This window comes from Diabrotica virgifera, chromosome 9 (genome assembly GCF_917563875.1).
Source record: "Diabrotica virgifera virgifera chromosome 9, PGI_DIABVI_V3a".
NCBI classification, from domain to species: domain Eukaryota; kingdom Metazoa; phylum Arthropoda; class Insecta; order Coleoptera; family Chrysomelidae; genus Diabrotica; species Diabrotica virgifera.
Window position 1 is genome coordinate 224324818 of NC_065451.1, and position 12062 is coordinate 224336879.

Here is a 12062-nt window from a genome sequence, read left to right on the forward strand (position 1 = left end):
CGATCTCTAAAATTAATATATAATTTTAGAGCTCTTGTGCAATTACTACTGATAATTTTATATTACCTATATTCCGAATATTTTATCGAAACGTCACATAAACTTTATTTTAACGTAAAATTGTGGCATTCTGTCCCAATTTCTAAGGATTTTTCATGTAGAATTTGGAAAATTTCTTTTTCTCTCTCACCCTCTTTCTCTTTCAATACAAAATATCTACTTCTTTTCTAGTAAAACTTGTCTCTATCAAAATAAACGACTTAAATAAATCTTTTAAATTTGATTAGATCCATGCACGATAAAATAGAAACACATAGAATGCTAATATCAAGATCAAGAAAAGATAAAATTAGCAACAATGTCACGATTTCAACATAACTTAGTTTTATTGTTATGGACCAAACAATCGCACAGCATCTAACAAAATTCTCGAACAAAGTACACAGCACCCGTTTATTAAATTATCACACTCCGATTGACGTACATATAATGAAAAGTCTCATGAGTTTGAATAAAAAGCTCTTGAGACAATGAAAGCCGGGATCCGATGGAGTGTGACGTGGCACTCTTCGCCAGTTTACGTCGCAAAGAGAAATAGATGATATTATACAATAGTAAAAAGAAAAGAGGACCCACGTTACTGTTAAATTAATAAATATTTACTTTTTGACAGTTTTTGATAAACTCGGCCGGACCGAATGGAGCTTGTCCCCTCAAGTATCGACGGTACACCACCAGTGATGGCGGTAGGCATTTTAGTAAGTTGGTTAATGCATACCGCCAACCAAAATCACCACGGCACTGACCGTACCGGCCCCTCCTATTCTGTATCAGCTTCTGGCTTTCTTTGAATGGTGTTCCTGTGAAAAAAATTTTTCTACGGCAAAAATTGGGTGAATCATAAGTATTATCGAAAAACATTGATTTTTTCGATATAAAACTAACACTTTCGATAGCGAATAAATCGAAAACTATTAATTTTATCAAAAAAATGTATAGAACATTTTTAGCTTAGAATGAACGTTTTATCAACTTTAGTGATCAAAATATAATAAAAAGTTTCCACCCCCGAGATGGGGTGGCAACCACCCCCATGATAAAAGCGCCTTTCGGCATCATATCGATTTTGATCCTTGGACTATCCACTACTTATTCTCAAATTTTCCAGCAAATCGATCCATTCTGTAAAAATTGCGAGGTGAAAAGCTTCGGTTCCTGGACTAAATTAGATTAGTGAGATGTTACGTGTGGCTGGCCTCCACACCATGTAAAACTTTATAGCCTAAAAACCCCAAACGGGCGACCATGACCCTCAATGGGCTGTCAGCGGTTACCGATGATGATGATGAGGTGTTATGTGTTCTCTACTCTTTTGTACGGTGTCGAAGGTTGGATTTTAACGGATACACTTCTCAAGAAATTGAAAGCCTTTGAAAAATGGGTGTATCGGAGAATCCTACGAATAAGTTGGGTGGATAGAGTTCGTAACGAAGTTGTTTTGCATCGGATGGGAAAACTCACGGAAGTTGTCAGAACAGTTAAGGGAGCGTATAAGTATTACGTAACGCGATTTTTGAAGATTTTTAACCCCCCCCCTACGTAACGCACTCTTATGGGAGTTTAACTATTGGCTAACGCAATTTTCCGTTGGTGGTTTACGGAAACAATTAAATGAAATTACAATAAGTGTAAGACAACGAACAATAATATATTTATTTATTTGTGGTTAAAGAGGCGTGCTTATATCTCGTAAGAGGGTTTGTTATTCTTTGCGGGACGTGGGTTTGTGTCAGACTGCTGTGGCTGAACTAAAAACACATGTCTGTGGTTTTACGTTGAAGACTAATTTGTTGACATAAAGAGGCTGGCCCTTTATCTGGTGTTTTAAAAGCTGAAAACATTTCTGTAGTTTTAAGAAGCGTCTTCGAATGCATTTAAAAAGTGATTTATTGACATAAGGTCTGATAAGGTAGCTATTTAATGGGGAATTTTGTTTCCCATAAATAGACTGAACAGGCCATCAACATCTGGTTTCGTATAGAAAGAGATGTGAATTTTAAATGGCCCATATTATTTCATTTTGAAAAAGTTATTAAAAATTAAAATTAGCAAAACAGTAATTGAAGCGTGTCGCCACAGATATAATACACTCCTTTTAATAATGCAAGGCAAGGTAGACGGAAGAAGAGGGCCAGGTCGAAGAACGTCATGGCTTAAAAACCAGAGATAATGGTTTAACAGATCCTCTGCATCCCTTTTCCGAGAAAATTACAAAATTACTATAGCCAACGCTCGATAATCGAGCACGGCACATGAAGAAGAAGATTTCCCTTGGCGTGCCACGCCACGTTCCGTCGCATCACAGCTTAAAAAAATTCTCGAGCAAAATACACAATGAAACTAGTTTATTAAATTATCACACTTCGATTGACGTAGGAATAAAAAGTCTCGTGAGTTTGAATAAAAAGAGATCCCGAGACAATGAAGATGATGGAGTCATTGAACACAACACGACACTTGTGGGATTCGACTAACTGACAGATTGAAAGACGGAAATCGTTTTTGAGACAGATATCTCTTTCGGGAGCTATTAAAAGTTCTGTAAGTGGTTCTTCCGTTTCTCTTCATAATTCAAGAGTTTGGAGTGGTCTTAAAGTTTTTAGTCAGGTTACTGGCGGTGTTTTATCAAATAGTGGAATTACAATATCATCATCATTCTCTTTGCCTTATCCCTATGCGGGGTCGGCTTATAAAAACAGTAAAAAAAGTTGGCTTATAAAAACTTACATTGGAATTACAATATCTGGCTTATAAAAACAGAAAGAAGCAAAAAAAAAACGGATAATTTAAGTAAAAGAACGAAAGTTCTAAATAAAAACTGTTCAAATTTGTAAATAATAGAGGTGGGAACGAATATTTTTAACAGTTCCAAAAGAATTGCGCTAAGAAAAGATATACTTTAAAGGATACAAAGAAAAGGCTGCACTGAGAGAAACGGAGGTTACTGAAAGTTATTGGGGTGTAATCACAAAGACTCCGATGATTCTACATCAAATGAATGGTGAAAAAGAAAAGCCGAAGATGTTTTGGACGCTTTTAAATAATCTAAAGAATCAACCAGATCTCCAAGAAAATATGACGTTTCTAACAAAGAAATGCTAATGCAAATAATGAATATGTTGAAGAATCTGAAAGAGGATATGAAAGAAATAAGAAAACAACAAAAAGAAGATGAAGGAAATTTCTGAGGAAATAAAAGAACTTGAAAAGGGACAGTGAAAATAAAAAAGAAATATCACTAATGAAAAAATGGTGCAAGAAACTAATGTTTTGCGAAAAGAAATGAGTTCCGACGAAAGACTCCAAAAACTTGAATGCGACAAAAGAAGGAAAACATAGTTATACAAGGTATCCCGCTAGTTACAAATAATCCAGGTATAGTAAGAGAAGCAGTGGAAAATTTCATCGATAAGAAAATGGATATAGAAGTAATTGAAAATAATAAAAAACAAAAGTGCTCAATGAACTGCCGAATCGCATATACATCAGGGCCGTAACTACCATTGGGGCAACCGGGGTAGTGCCCCGGGGACTCCAACCAAGGGGGGCCCGTGCATAGATTTTAACGAGGAAAATAAAAATATGTATTTTAAAAGCCGATCCCAACGAAATATTTTCAAATGACACAATTTTAAAAAGACCGCAACGTTTTAATTTTTTACTGGGGAAATTAGTCATTTAATGCAATTGGAACAGAACAGGGCCCCTGAGGCCTGAGCTAAGCTGGGGCCCCCGAGACCTTAACATAAAAATTTAAATTATTACTTAAGAAATTAATTTCGACGTAATAAAACCTAAAATGCCATTGGAAGAGGGGGGCCCGGGCTAAGCTGGGGCCCCCGAGACCTTTCGTAAACATATAAATTGTGACTGAGGAAATGAGCTATTTTGGCGAAATAAAAACTAAAATGAAACCGGAATAGGGACCCCAGGTCCCAGCTACTTTGTCTTAATCAATTTACCCCAGACCACATCTTGTTACGTGAAAGGAGCCACATATTGAAAAGAAAGGTATACATAAGATAAAATGAGCACATTAGGATCAGTCCCACCAGTACACTGACCAGCTTCACTGAGTGTGCTTGGCTCTCACTGCAGTAGCTTAAGGCACCTTAAGGTGCTTTTAAATCAAAGTGAACACGAACGAAAGAACGAATTCGTAGGTGTCCGCTCGGTTACTCATTCGGTACAAAGTAAGACCATTTACATTGTAGCGAACGAACGCATTCGTTGATAAACCGTCCGCAATGTCAGATACAGATGAAGCTGTAATCATTAGCACTGCTAATTTTATAGTTATTGCAGGACATGCTGAAAAAAAAGAAAGAAGAGAGTGTGGTGTTCACATAGGAGGGAAAATGCGCTTTCAAGGGGTTAAAAATATCAAACATTTTTCCGGACCCCTCCTTGCGCTGGGGGTAAATTCCCCAGACCTCCCGGTATGGGACCCCCCGATCACATTTGCCTCGGGCCCCCAACATCGTAGTTACGGCCCTGATATACATAAATGATGACTTAAAAACAATTGAAAGGGATGCAATTCAAAATTGGAGCAACTGCTAAAGAAGAAAAGAATAAAGGGAAAATTACGAAGGTAGGATATCAAAAGTTAAACCAGAAAATATTACTGGTTAACAAATCTGCACTAATGGTTCAACATCACCATTAGCCATCTCTTTAGAACTAGAACAGTAGTAATAAACGAAGTGGATACTGACTTGAAGAAGCAGAAAAGAGCATTTTGGGTTCAAACTCTGTATTTTGATGTTACTTATAACCTTTTAGCTACTGTCCATCTAATCATGGGACACCTAGTATATAGAGTTGGAGAGCAAAACAGTTTTTCCCATTTTTCCTTTTAGAGAAATCTCTATTAATATTATCAACATGTTTTTCCAGGAAAAGTCTTAACTCTTAAAAGATTTATGCAATGATATACGAGTACATATGTGCCCAGATAGACCAGGGCGCATCTGTAAAAATATTAGTACATTTGGACGTTTAGAGGTGACTCAAATTTTTTTGCAGAAATTACTTGAAAATAACTCAAATAATAATATTTGAGTTATCCTCCCTCTCAAAAAGGCCCGGAACATTGTTTAAATAATCAAAATGTCAAAAAATGAAGGAAAAATTCGATTTTTTTCTTCGTTTTTTGATTATAACTTTAAAAATATTCATTTCCGAGAAAAGTTGTATTGACATAAAAGTTGCGCAATTAAATTTCCTACAATATAGAATTGGTTAAAAATTTAAGAAATAGTCACCCTTGTTGCAAAATAGCAATAATTGCGAAAAAACCATACAAAAACAAGTATTTGCATTTTACGTTTTTTAACCATTTATGCTGCACTTAGGACCTTCATATTTCACCCAGAAAAACTTTATGATACAGTTAAACAATACTGTAAATTTCATTAAGATCGGTTTAATAGATTTTGCAAAATAAATTTTGCAATCCAGCTTTCGCAAAAAAATTCATTTTTTCAAAATGTTACAGGACTGAGAATAAACCAGATAGCAAGTTAAATTTTTTTTGCTTATAGAAGTGCACTGTACCTTTCATTTGCAATTTTCAAAATTAAAATCGATTAACTACCACGGCGTCAGGAATTTTTTTAAATAAACAAAAATTATTGGTGCTGCGCGCAGGACAGCTGATAGTTTGCTATGATTGGGCATTCCAATGACATTTGATAATGATTGATACATTTTAATTTTTATTACATTTCGATATAAATAAATAAATTTGTTTATTGCAAAATAAAAACACACACTCTATCCTTTGAAATAACACTTTTTTTAGCAAAAACTTTCTTTCTTCATTTATTTTAATTTAGAGAATAAAAGTTTATTATTTTTAAACATATGCAATTGTTTAAACAATATTTCACAAAAAATAATAAAATTAGTTTGATTTTTGTGGAATTAAAATATTAAAATACAACAAAATATAGAGTAAGAAAATAATATATTAGATAAAGATTGGAAGAAATTTTGGTGGAAATCAACTTGTGTGAATCGAACACCGCTGTCCTGCGCGTAGCACCAATAATGAATGTTTATTTAAAAAAATTCCTGACGCTGTGGTAGTTAATCGATTTTAATTTTGCAAATTGCAAATGAAAGGTACAGTACACTTCTATAAGCAATAAAAATTTCAACGTGCTATCTGCTTTATTTTCAGTCCTGTAACATTTTGAAAAAATGATTTTTTTTTGCGAAAGCTGGATTGCAAAATTTATTTTGCAAAATCTTTTAAACCGATCTTAATGAAATTTACAGTATTGTTTAACTGTATCATAAAGTTTTTCTGGGTGAAATATGAAGGTCCTAAGTATAGCAAAAATGGTTGAAAAAAGTATAATGCGAATATTTGTTTTTGTATGGTTTTTTCGCAATTATTGCTATTTTGCAACAAGGGTGACTATTTTTTAAATTTTCAACCAATTCTATGTTGTAGGAAATTTAATCGCGCAACTTTTATGCTAGTACAACTTATCTCGGAAATGAATACTTTTAAAGTTATGATCAAAAAACGAAGAAAAAAAATCGAATTTTTTCTTCATTTTTTGACATTTTGATTATTTAAACAATGTTCCGGACCTTTTTGAGAGGGAGGATAACTCAAATATTATTATTTGATTTATTTTCAAGCAATTTCTGCAAAAAAATTTGAGTCACCTCTCAATGTCACATGTCACATCTCAAAACAGATGGGCCCTGGACTAAGATAATTTTTTATAGTCATGAGGAGATAATAAAATATTACATAACATTCGCTTATTACAAAACCAGTTTTGAGGATTAAAAATTAATTGTGCATTAATAAGTGGTCTTTTGAAGTACATATAAAAAAATGCGTATAGGTTACAACAGAAACTTCAAACAATATTCAACATTGTGACGTTTTATTGCTTGATTATGATTGCTAGTCTTGGTCTTTTAATTTAAAGACGCATGCAATAAGATACTTACAACTTTGCGATTATGGTTATATCAACATGAATCAAGGAATTATTAAAGAAGTGGCTGTGAGTGTGAGGCCTGTCTGACCGGTTTACTGTAATTTTTGTTTATTATTTTTCAGCATAGTTTCTTTTAAATTACATATTGTAACGGTGGGTTTGTTGCCATGGGAAGGGAATTTGATTTGGTTACTTTTTAAGCGTTATTATTGAGGCACAAACTGACATAAATATATGATTCAAAATTGGTCCAGAAATTGGTAATTATTTTTTGGCAGCTGAAGACTGTAAGCTAATGAATATTTTATATGACGATATAATTCGTCGGTAAATTATCCCCGGGCCTAACTAATAAAACAACATTGCTTCTTCATTGGAGTGATATCTCTTGATGCGGAGCATTTTTTTCTGGATCGGAAAAAAGATGGTAGTTGCTGGCAGGCGCGATTCTAAAAATTCATAATGGGGGGGGGGGGGGCAGACTTACCTCAAATACAGTGATGCCACAGCTACCGATTTTTCGGTAGATTTACGGAATACCTGTCAAATCTACCAATCTACCTAATTCTCCCCTTTTTCTACCGAAAAATCAAAATTCTTAATTTTCAAATTAATCTGCCGATTTTCTTTTCTACCGAAAAATCAAAATTATTAGAAAATTTTTTTAGCGGATAGATTTGGCAACAGAGTTTAGTCAATTTTCAAGAATTCTTGAATTGCTTTTACTAGCTTGTGACACAATGTGCGAACCAGCAGATACGGATTTACCGATAAGTATCAATTTTATGACCAGTCCTTTTTGAGCTTTTATATTATGATTTTGGGAGTAAAATGTATCTACCTGAATCTGAATAGTGAATACTGAAGGATTGTGGCTTATTTTGATATAGAAGATAATTCCAAACTAAAAATAGTATTTATATTAAAACCTTAAAACAGGAGACCTTTATTTTGCACCTTTTTAACTTACAGTATTTTGACATAACTAAAGAACATCAAAATTTTTCTCGTTCTCAATTGCTTCAATATCCGACATTATTTTGTTTCTAAACGATTATAAAGTGTAAAAAATCATGTTTTTGCCTATAAAACATTCCTTGTAGATTTTAGAGAAAAATGTTTCAAATAAATATTCTATACTGCGTTCCACGGTCACCTTTCAATACAGACTCTTATAAAGAACAGTGTTGCCAAGAGAGATTAATATTTATATTAAATAAATTTTAAAGTACTTTTATACCTAACTTGGTAAATTTGTCAGTATGTATGAGAAATCTTGTAAGCTGTCAAAGCAAAGGGAGTTTAGCTCGGTGGTAGCGCGTTCGACCGGAGATCGAGAGGTCCCTGGTTCGAATCCGTGTGTTATCTAACTTTTTTTTTAATTTTTAGTATTGTTTTAATAAAAATTTTTGGAAAGTAGTAAGTAAAAATTAGTTTAATCTTTAAATACAAATAACCTGTTGAAAGTATATTTATTTCGTTGAAATCATACAATAGAAGTATAACTTCTTACGTGCGTACAAAGTACACGTGTTAAAAAGTACATTTTTAAGGCACTCATGTGAATTGCAGAATTCGCTTCGGTCATTCTGCAAACTTTCACATGCGTGCCTTAAAATTGTACTTTTAACACATATCGTAAATAACTATTAAATATAATATTAATCACAGGCTAATTATAATTAATATTCAAATGATATATCCTTAATATCGTATAAATATCTTTCATAGTACCTATCTATGAATTATTTAAAAATAATAAAACCCACAGATTTTCAAATCAAGATGTTTTGGACTTCTGGAATATTCTATTTAGACGGACTAAGTTCGTCTGCTTAAAACCGGCAACACTGAGCTGCAAGGTTCCATAAGTTTTATATTGGGATATGCTGTCCACACTGTAAAGTGACTGCGGAACGCAGAATAGATCTTAATAGTTTCTAATTTGAAATACATAAACAATTACAGATAATTGCAAAAAACCCTTATTTTTGCAGTAATTTATAAATGTTAATAACTTATAACTATTATTTATTATAACAAAATTGTTTAACTTGTTATAACTATTATTTATTATAACAATTATACAGCTTTCAAATAAGAATATTTGTATTTTGAACGTTAATAGGTACACGCGTGGTAAGTTTTTTTAAAAAGCCTACAACAGGAAAAATATGCAGTTTTATTTTATTATAAATAAATTAATTCCTTATAACAAAACTAAAGCATCCTTGATATTTAGTATTGCGTTAGTTAGACGCCTCTACTCGAGTTACTTTGGATTAAAAAAAAATGAAGAAAATTGCTCTATAATACCTAGAAAGCCGAGAAAATACATTTTTTAAGGTATAGCGATTTTGAACTTTGAATGATTTTTATGATGAATGGTGATTATTGATCATTAATATTATGATGATGAATGTAGTTTATTTTTGAATACTCGTACCTAAAATATCATTTTTTTGCAATGTGATAGCAAAAGAAGCAAAAAAATGAAATCTATCGAAATTTGACGATTTCTACCGAAAAATAGGAGCAGTCTCCCGAAATTTTGTCCAAGACCTACCCATCAATGGGTAGGTACGCATGGATTATCTAATAAAATACAAATTTTTATATCTTTATTGTATCGCAAATTTGAAACGTGACTTTTCATGAGATAAGGTTTATACCCACTGTAATGTATTTTTCATTTTAAAATATAATTTTGGTTATTATTTGAATTGAGAAAAATATTTCCGTTGTTTATGGTTCCACCGGTACCCAAACAAATGCGCCTGCAGATTATTTTTCAGAGAAGGGTGTTTTATTAGATTTTATGGCTTCTTTCAATTCTTTGGAAGCGGTTGTCGTGTAATTTAGTGTTGTACTGATGGCTTAAAGTTTAGAGTTAACAGAAAAAAATAATAAATAATAAAAAAATACTTATAGACTAAATACAATAGGGGGGTCCATGGACCCGTTGACCCCCCCCTGCATCCGCGTCTGGTTGCTGGGGTCCAAATCTGGAGTATACGGTGGGGCAGGAAGCAATTAAACGCCCAATTAGTGCATTTTCACCAATTTACGACAGATGCATTGCTTTGGTGAAACAATTTTTTTTTTTCAACAAATGTGACTTTTTCTTTGCCATTTCGGCCTTCAAACGCTCCAATAACCCAATTCAGTAGTCGCTGTTGACATGTTTCAAATAGTTAATGGAAGTAATTCTTTGCGGATCCCAAAATACAGAGGCCATAACATTTCCTGAGATTTTTTGCATCTTAAGTCGTTTTGGACGTCTTTCTCCGTGTACTATCCACTGAGATTACAGCCGATTTGATTGCGGAGTAAAATAATGGATCCATGTTTAACTATCCATCAACTAAAGATGTCCAATCAGCGCCGAAATTCATCAATTCGATGTTGTTTTTGCTCTGGTTTGACACAACATTTGCAAAACAACTTTGTGATACCCAAATGATCGTAATATTACAGTCAACATGCTACCCTTTGATAACTTTAGCGCAGCTATCTCTCGCAGCTTCACTTTGCGATTTTCCATAATAATTGTCAACGTTTGGTCGATGTTTTCGGGAATAACTGCCTCATTTGGCCTTCCAGGTTGTTCAGCATTATTGAAATCGGTACAACCGCAGTTGAATTCGACAAACCATCGTTTAATGGAGTTAGAAACCGTCGATAAGCCTTTATTGAAGGGTTATCATAGGGTCTGAACACTCCAGAGGGCAAAGGACGGAGACTCATACAGTTATTCGGGTTTTTTTGGATAAAGGCTTGGTACTTTTCGAATCCAAGAAACCAATGACTATTATGAACAAATAGACGCCCAAAAAAAGACGATACGCTACTTTGTGTGCAGTGAACGGCCAGACTCAGTGATTAGAGAGTTATTGCCACCGGCAAATAAAGGATCCTTTATTACAGGATACTTTAATAAAGGACAAATACAGGACGGGTCTAAAAGAGTGGTATTGCAAACGCAGTTAAAGAATCTTTTATTTTGACAAATGACATGAAATATTTTTGTAAATATAAAAATAACCTATAAAATTCCATTTGTCGATATAAATTAAAATAAGATAATTGAAGAGTAAAACGTTAAATTTAATTATTTTGTCATTTAAAGATGTTTAGAGAACAACATAATATATCCCATAATACTCATCGTTCAATAATATGGAAGTGCAATAAATTGGAAATACTATTTTAGGAGTTTTTAAATACTTTTGCATTATGGGTATATGTAATGGGGAATTTCTGGAGAATATATTATTAGGGAATAGTGGATATCCATTCCTCAACTACAACTACCGAATGACACCATTCCAGAATTTTCAGACAGAAGTTGTGTTTTTATAATCCATCACAAATCCCTTCAAGAATTGTTATTGAAAGAACATTTGGTATTGTGAAGAGATTTCCCATTTTACCATATGTAATGAGATGCAAGTTACCTTTTATTCAAAGAATAATATCAGCTTGTTCAGTTTTACATATTGCAGTAGTACATAATAGAGAAAACGTTGAAATACTGGCAAATGAGTGTGCTGTTGATATTGATATAGAAGCTGTGGCAGTACATTTTCAACCAGGAGCTAATCTAATGCGACTAAATTGTGTGTGTGTTTGTTTAAAATTATTGTTCGACATTTAAAGCTAGCGCTTAAATTTTATTTTTATTGGACTGCAGTTTGTTAATAAATTTATATAAATATTATATTGGTGACTGATTTTAAGTATTTTATGATTATTAGCAGGTTTTAAATAATAAATTTATAAATATATACATACATGCTATTGGCGTTTGATCTTTTATCCATTATGGCCCTCTCTTTCTTTCTTTTCACCTCTGGATAACTAGTTATCAGGAAGTTTATCTGACAGATTAGATACTAATAGATATCTGACAGAGAAAAACTTCCCGTTAACTAGTTATCCGGAGCTGAAAAGACAGATACTAAGGATACTGTTATATAAACTTCCCAATAATTAGTTATCTGAAAATGAAAAGACCTCTAATCTGTCAGATAA

At 33.2% G+C, this 12062-nt stretch overlaps 1 protein-coding gene across 4 annotated transcripts in view; it reads right to left on the minus strand.

Annotated features, from left to right (window-relative positions):
- The window catches only part of LOC114325085 (rap guanine nucleotide exchange factor 2-like), an 849570-nt gene that overhangs the window by 470765 nt on the left and 366743 nt on the right, over positions 1-12062 (minus strand). The gene's annotated exons all lie outside the window — the stretch shown is intronic.